The sequence below is a fragment of the Prionailurus bengalensis genome, chromosome D4 (assembly GCF_016509475.1).
Source record: "Prionailurus bengalensis isolate Pbe53 chromosome D4, Fcat_Pben_1.1_paternal_pri, whole genome shotgun sequence".
Lineage (NCBI taxonomy): Eukaryota > Metazoa > Chordata > Mammalia > Carnivora > Felidae > Prionailurus > Prionailurus bengalensis.
Window position 1 is genome coordinate 28,294,564 of NC_057359.1, and position 8,471 is coordinate 28,303,034.

An 8,471-nucleotide genomic window follows, 5' to 3' on the forward strand; every position below is an offset into this window, starting at 1 on the left:
AAACGTTCCATGGATCCTCTGGAATATTTTAATTGCATTGTGGTCAAAATACTTCATTTTAGAATTTGATTTTGGAAAGTGTGTGTTACAAAACATCAAAATATTTGAACATTTGATTAAATAGGATCACATATCATTATGCAACAATATTTAACTATTCAACCCAAGTGACAATAAAAGATTCCTTTTTGAAGAGAAGTGAGCCTTTATTCCCTTGTTCCACAAATAAAATGGGCTGAATTGGTTGCTTTTCGGTGATTAATCAAGAGACCAACAAATCCCATATCCTCATGCAACTCATCTGACTCTTCCTATGCTTCAGCTTTGGCCAGGGCTGAGGGCAGCAGCAGGTACAGCAGTGGTGGTGATGGCTTCAGCAAGTGGGAAGCTGTAACCAGTCCATGCAGACAAAGCCAGAACCTGCTTGTGTCCATTGATGATAGGATGGGGCAGTGAGGCAACAACCAGGTGACCTATCTGCAGACAGACACTGGCAACACTGCAGACGCCCTCCAGGAAGTGAGAATGTAGTTTCCTCTGTGATGTCAAGCACTTCACAGTTGTAGATGCTGCCATTGTCAAACACCTGCTGGTGATCATCCCAAAGGAGAAGGGGGAGTTTCTCAGCACATTCAGCTGTGTGGCCTCGCTGGCCCCCGCTTTGTCTCCAGTCTTAATCAGCTGCACATCACTCAGGATTTCAGTGGTGCCCCTGGACATTTTAGTGGTGATGCCTAAAGCCTGGGAGAAGAAGGTCTTCTTCGGCCCCAGACAAGTGTTCTGGGCTAGTGACTTCACACAGGGCTATGGCACCACCACGGGCGGCAGCTGGCACCTTAGCCAGAAGCATGTCCCTGATCTCGGTGAGGTCCTCCTTGGTGAGCACAAAGCCCACATTCACCCAGATATGAGGCAACAGTTTCTCCAGAACTGGTTGTTCTCCAGATGCCCTCAGATGACCTCATACATCATGGGGATCATGCCACAGCAGCACCACAGTGTTCCCATGCAAACACATGTGGACCTACTGCGTCTTCCTGGAACCCACGTTGTCTGCTCCCACAATGAAGGATGATCGTCCAAAAGATGGATGATCTTAAGGAAGTACTTGGACTTCTGGGTCACCTTGTCTTCCCTGGGCATCATGGGGATGCATATCAATGATTGCCATGCAGAGTGTAAGGAAGATGTCACTCTCATGAAGACGCCCGGAGAGAGGAGGGCCAAGAATAAAAGATTTTAAAGGCAAATGCTGCAGGTTATACAATAGTGAACAAACTTTAGCCCTTTTAATATTAAGACTCAGTTTTCTTGAATAATCTGATAAAGACAAAGCATAGAAAATTTGTATTTTTAGGCCATTGGCCATTAAAGAGAAGAAAAAACTTTGTTTATAATTTTTTGTAATAAGCAAACTGAGACTCTTTTTAAAACATTTTTTTAATGTTTATTTATTTTTGAGAGAGAGGGAGACACACACAGAGCATGAGCAGGGGAGGGGCAGAGAGAGATGGAGACACAGAATGTGAGGCAGGCTCCAGGCTCTAAGCTGTCAGCACAGAACCCGACATGGGGCCCAAACCCACGAACTATGAGATTGTGACCTGAGCCAAAGTCGTATGCTTAACTGACTGAGCCACCCAGGTGCCCCAAACTAACACTCTTAAGAAAATGTTTTGTCCTTTTTAACAGAGAAATCCTAAGTTCTAATGTTGCATCAGTTTACTTCTGATATTAAACCTCGTTCTGAAATAAAATTGATTTTGACATGGCTTCCAAGAATCCAGGAGGGTTTTTCTTCTGATAGCAATGTAGCTGGTGAGCAGCACTTCATAAGGTCCTTCCCAGTGAGGTGACTGCACACGTCTTCTTCCAAAGATCTTGAGGTCCACCTGGTCTTCTGGTGGACAGATGTGGTCAGCCTCACCAGTCGGTGGAGGCCATGCCTCTTTTCTCTGTTGGCAAGGTGCTTCAGGTGTACTAGAGAGTCCTCATCTCGAGTTAGTCATAGCATCACATTGTCCAGCCACGGATGGAAGATTTAGAGATGCCAGTAGGCTTTGACAACCAAACACTCTTTCAAAAGGGGTCAGTCCGTGTCCCCTGTTTGGAACATTCTGGATCCTGGTAAGGCTCAGGAGCAAAGTGTTTGGCCTTTCATGGTTAATTTCCTGATATTTATCTTACAATCCATCTTATGTCTAGATTTTAATGTTCCATTTGCCCTGATAATTGAAGATAATATATGGTATGAAATTTTAATGTGTACCCCAGAGATTTTGCAAGCAGGTGGATTACACCTTCTGTAAAAAGAATTTCTTGTCTGATTCAAACCATAAGGAATGGCATTTCTCCATAAGGAGAAATGGAAGTGTTAGTTTCTTTATTGCCTGCTGTGGCAGTGCCACATCTAGTCAGAGAGCATCAGCCCATCTGCTGAGCATGCAGACAGTGACCAAACAGTGAGAATAGCACAGGGCTTGGGGCAAATATATCAAATCCATCTATACAACCACAGAGGGCAGGTGGGCCTAGGAAGCCTTCCTGGGGTGTGCTGATTTCTTCCAGAGATTTCCCGGGATTTACAAATCGTTCACTGGGAAATCATTTGGTCAGGAATGTTGTGGATGCCTGGGCAAATCCAACTGTCTTTTTGGTCCTTCATTATCTTTGCGTCCAATTTGGTGGGTGGTAAGTGTAAGCCACAGGGTCAAAAGAAAGGGTGCTCTAGGAAGTCCATTTGGCCCACTGCATAATCCATCTGATAGTTGTTTGACACCTTTTTGTATCTGACTGTCCTTTGTAGACTGTGGGGCATTTGCCGGGTAATGAATACTGTCAGTCAGGGATAAAGGCAGGGTTCACAACTGGGTGGAGAAAGAACAAGGGGGCCTGTTTGGGGTGCATACTTACAGCTCTGCCAACCCTATCATTTTCTAAAGATGCAACATCAGCTTTCTTAGTATGCGCTGAACAGTGAACAATGATGGTTTTAGAAGGAGGGTGAATAGTTGTAATATGTCAGCAATTATAAGCCTTTTAGCAATGGAAATAAGATGACGGAGGGTTAGTTAAAAGCGATTGTTTGTGATGGGTCTGTCATGTTGCACCATGTCGCCAAAACCATTCATTGCCATCATGAAACTGTGTTTCCCTTGGCTGTGTTCCCGACTGTGCTGTTCAATCATTTGCATATTCCTCTCCCACACTGCTCTCCTCTGTCCTTCTTCATCCTGGAGACAAACATATAACTTACCATCTTTATTTCTATTTAAAACCACCAGATGTGCACCTAGTGTATGTGCTCAAAGAGAGGAGGAGAAACCACAGCCAGGAATGCCTGATGCTTCTGGGAGTTATTCTCCAGCAACCACATGTATGTTCACACTGTGGGCAGTCACAGTACCCTGTTTACTGCCTTGGTAAGAGCAGCCTCAAGAAGCCACTCCCTGCTATGAACTCACACCAGCATGGAATGTTCTCTTCAGGGGTCCCTCTGGACAGCTTAAATGTTACCAAACATGCTATGTAGTTTCCCGTGTGTTGCCTTCCACTGGGACCATTGTTCATCTAAGCTCTGTTTGACTTGTGGAGCAGCTGACACTATTCCCAGGCAAAGGGCAGCCAGGAAGAAGGAAGGGTGCATGTTTCAAAACCTAGGAAAGGAAAACACATGAGTTTCTGATTAGACCAAACCGTTTAAAAAGCCATCGTTCCTTCTGAGATGTTAGAGTCACTAAGAGCAGAAAGAATGAATTTATCCTCCTGAGTGTTTACATGGGCTGTGGAGGAAGGCTGAGGTTGTGGGACGTGCAGTGCTCCCACTCCCTGCCCTGTGACATGCCTACTGCTTCCAGAACATGTAAATGGCAGCGCAGGGAGTGAGGAGTCCTGAGTCCTGGTGTGTGGGGGCAAGCTGCCATGTCTGGAGGGGTCAGGTCCTGGAAGAGTGCCTCCTGGAGCCCCAAACCCCCTACCCCCAAGGCAGCTGTCCCCAGTGTTTTCAGAGGTGGCCCACTCTTCATGCCAATTCTGGGGATCTCACCTGTGGCAGGTGTAGTTGTGCAGCTCAGTCACACCTTCAAGTCAGGGGATGTCCAGGAAGCCTGACGATGGGTAGGAGGCTGTCCACTTAAGGTCTGGGATTGGCCCTAGCAACCCTGCCCCCACCACCTGCCTGCCCTGCAATTGGCTGATCCTTCCTGTGGGCGGGGCCTCTGTGCCCTGGAGCTCTGGGCTGCTGGGGCATGTGATGCCTGGGTCCCTAATTATCCCAGGGGAATTTGTGCCTGCTTCAGTGGCCCCAGGGGAGGTGAGCTGGAGGACCAGGGACAGCCCTGTGGAGGGATCCGGTGCCTCCCGGAGGGCCCACATCAACTAATTACCATGAATTTATGCGTTAGTGGATGGTTCATGAAAAGAATTCACCCGGAAAACCCCAACTGGCTTTTCAGCATCACCCTGCCTGTCCTTTAGTCCTAGTGTTTTTGTTGAAAATCTCCTGGAGGGATGAGAACAGGATAATCTAGTCTAGTGGTTCCTGTTTATTCTGAACAAACGTCGCTCAAGTGGAGGATGCAGAGCCCACAGTGAGAGGTATTATCACTGTGTCAGGATGGGATGCCCCTGGGTTATGGAAGAATCTGGAGAGGTCAGGCAGTCCCCCAAACAGGGTATGCACTGGGCAAGGCTCAAGTCCTTTCAGGGAAAGGGGCAGAAGGGAGGGGTGTCCTAAGAAGGCATGGCATTTTGTAATGCTCCTGTCCTGCCTCCCCCAGGTAGAGATTCTTCTTCCCTCTCAAGCCTTTCTCAAAACCAACATAAAAGAGTTATTTCCAGAAAAATTTGGTTTAATAAAAGGGAGTAAAGGCAGCATGTAGAATTAGCGTTTTCCTCCCCACTCTCTGCGTTATGGAATATTGTGTTCCTCAGTGTCTAACATGCTTTTCTTCAGCTTTAATTTAAAAAGTTTCAGAAAGACATTTATTTCAAGAAATAAAGTATATCAGTATTTATGAATTTGCCCTCTGACAACTGGTTTTGATTCCATATGGCTAGACAGTGAGCTAGCGGTTCAGGACCTCCTTCCCCAGACCTACATTCTTGAGACACCCCAGTGATCTTACTCATGTGTTGTCTCCAGCACCTCTCTGCTCCAGGACAGCAGTTTGCAAAGGGATTCCATACAGGGACTCAGAGTCAGGGCTGGGCGAGTATGGCCATTCTACAGCTCTCCAGGTGTGGGGCCCGCAGGCTCTGTAACACCCTCAGCCTCAGTTTCCTCAGTGAACACATGGGGCAATAGATTTTCCTCAGAGGATTCTTGTGAAGACTAAAGGAAATAATACATGTCAGGCATGAGCATAGAGTAGGGCTAATTTAATACTACTTCCTTGTGAGGTCACAGAAAATCCTTCCAAAGGTCCTGCTTCATTCAGAAAATATTTATCTGAGAATTTGAGGACCTAGGCAATCCCTACTGATTTCTTTACTTCCTGCGAGCCAGGTCACCAGATTAGTGAAATGAACCATAATGTATAGTGGTTAAGTAAGCCTATAGGGTCCTAAGTATGACTACTATATCTGTGTTTGTTGATGTGATGGAAATAAGCAGCGACAGTAAGCCTCCTTTGGAAAAGCAACTGGGAAAGGAAAGCCTGACCTCCAGCCTCTCCAGGTCACCAGTGCCTGCAACCTGGGTTCACCTGAAGCCACAGGGCAGGTCTCAGCGGACAGAGTGGTCTGAACTCAGGGTGAGCTCCTGGGAAGCCTGTCCTCCTATTGGGGCCTTACTCTCTTCTTCTGTAAATTATTCTAAAAATGCTCAGCTGACACAGGATTTAAATAACATTTTTTAATCTTTAAAACAGCAAGGGAACAATTAGTTACTGATTTCATATTTATTTGTAAAACAATAAAAATTTCCTCCAGATTCTTAGTCTGTATTTCTAAAGTGTTAGAAGATCCCCCAGAGAAGCTAAGACGTGTGCACCTGCTGGGAAGGAGCAGAAGAGGGGGAGATGTGGGAACTGACTTTGCCTCAGGGCAAAAGCTGGTTTTACTTCTGTATTTGACTTTTCTGTTTGTAAAGTCTGTTTCTCTATGTGAGGGACCTCATTTCTACTAAGCTATATGCCCCAGTCATTTCATAAAAAATAAAAACTCTACTATGGTGCTTGCTTTCAAGGATTTACACTATGTTTATGCTTTGGGGAAAATGTCTTAAAAATTATTACTTCAGTCAAACATTTATTGTGGGTAGTTATCTGGTTCTGTACTCCAAATTATAGAGACTATGAGTCCTTTAAAATTTCACACTTTTAAATTTAATATCATATTCATTATAGTTTCTAAATATTTCACATCCTCTAGGTAGCACCAGAATAATCCATTAACAGAAGAAATACATCGTTTCTAGATATTTAACAGGAAGTAGAAGAGATGGCCACAGTGAGCACTTGTGATGTCACTCTAACAGTCCAAGTCCTCCCAACCTCTATGTGATACAGGCAGGAAATGTTTAATTTAGCATGGTGTAAAGTCATAGCAAGTGGTTTCTGATTAATTGTCCATGACTGTCAGGCTACTTAATCCTTCACAGCGTTATCCCTGGGCTCATTGTTCTCTTATCCCATTCTGAAGGAGCACCATCACTCTCATCATTATCTTTGTTTTCTGCCATTCTTTATTGCTGGCCCTAAATGGCATTTCCAGGCTCGTCTCTCATCCCTGCCGCAATGCCACAAACAGTGCAGTCCATCAGCGCACACTCTGAAGACCTGATGTTGCTGCGAGGAGCTCTCCTGTGCCTCAGTGCCTTGGTCAAGCTATGCCTTCCTCCTGGAATGCTCTTTCTTTCCATTCCACCTCTTTGGATGTCTGGTGGAATCCTGCTCTTCTCCCCAGTCCCCTATGAAAAGTCAGCAAATGGATTTTTTCTTTGTGTTTCCATAGCTTCTGGACAAGTCATCAGGGTACCTGTTACAGTGTTTGTAAGTTTTTGGTAATCCTGGCTAGGCTGAGCTCCTCAAAGTCATGTTCATGTCTACTACACCATTGAACCTATTATGTCAATGACTGGGTCAGTAGGTGCTTGATTAATAAGAAAGGTTGCATGTTGCACTAAAAATATGGGCAGCAGAGCCAAATGATGACTTCCAATTCCTTTAGATTTTGACACTTTTTGATTTGCAATGCATATCCATACATAAAATTGCTCTCATTTTGGTCACATTAAAAATGAGTAAATGGAGCAGAAATATTCCCAATTCTGTTTATATATTTTTCTGTTTCTTTTTCCAAGTAATAATCTGTGATAATCCATCCAAGGCAGGTGAATTTTCCTTCCACACTATATATGAAGAAAGAATTTCATGAATAAACTAATGTTCAAGCAAATGCAGAAAATGTTTTAAATTATTTAGTAGAAAAAAATGCTTACAACATGGTTAGTATCATTATTATATGTATTCAAATGAGCAGAAAATTACAAGTATATCAGCTACTTATTAAGATCATTATTCCACTGGTTTCACTTTATCAGCAACAAGAGCAAGTTAGTTGCAACTTTTGCTTCGGACATTCTACACTCCAGGAAACCATCATCATCACCATCATCATCATCACCACCTTTGTAGTAGTTGTCAACAACTTGTGATATGTTAGTCATTGTTACATGCTTTAAATATATAACTGCATTTCCTTTCACAGTGACTTCGGCCTGAGAGAGTCTTTGAATCCTTGTTGCACTTCCCAATGAAGAAATTTTGGAGTTGGCAAACTCTAAGTTAGTCCATATGCAAAGAATAAGAAAACTGACATGATGTGAAACTAGGGTAATTGACAGCTCAGGTATTTTAAGATATCTTTGAAGAGTAAAAGGCAGGTAATCCAAACCAATTAGATTCTTGTTTTTTTAAATAGAATTTTGGAGAAGATACTTGGTTGTTGACAGAGTTGATAGCAATGCTAAAGAAACAGATGTCAGGACTGAAACAATTAGAATCCAGGGCAAATCTGGCAACTAAGCAGCAGGAACTAGTCAGCAATGTGGTCAGGGCTCAGTTGCTATAATAAAAGAATTCACATTGTTTCTTCCATCCTTGCATCATTCTGCTTCCAGATTGAAAAACCTGGAAGACAATGTCTGTCAATATTTCATCCCGTGTCTAAGGGAGGGAAAGGCATCTTAATATAGCCCCCTCCCCCACAAGACTGCATGTGATGGGGAAGAAGAAACCACAAAAGAAAGCATACTGCTCCTACAAAGACAAGAGGAAATGGATGCTAGTGGCTAAGAAATGGCCCTCACTTAACTCATTTAGCTTCTCAACATACTGATAAGCTTTTTCTTTTCATTAAACATTTTCTTTTGAGATAATTATAGTCATATGCAATTGTAAGAAATAATACAGAGAAAACCCATGTCCTTCTTACTGGCAAGAAAACAAACACATAGATGGTTGGAACAG

The 8,471-nt window shown here is 43.7% G+C and overlaps 1 pseudogene; it reads right to left on the bottom strand.

The window, feature by feature from the left end:
• Positions 1-191: 191 nt before the first annotated feature.
• On the bottom strand, positions 192-1,243 carry LOC122474521 (annotated as a pseudogene).
• Positions 1,244-8,471: the final 7,228 nt, after the last annotated feature.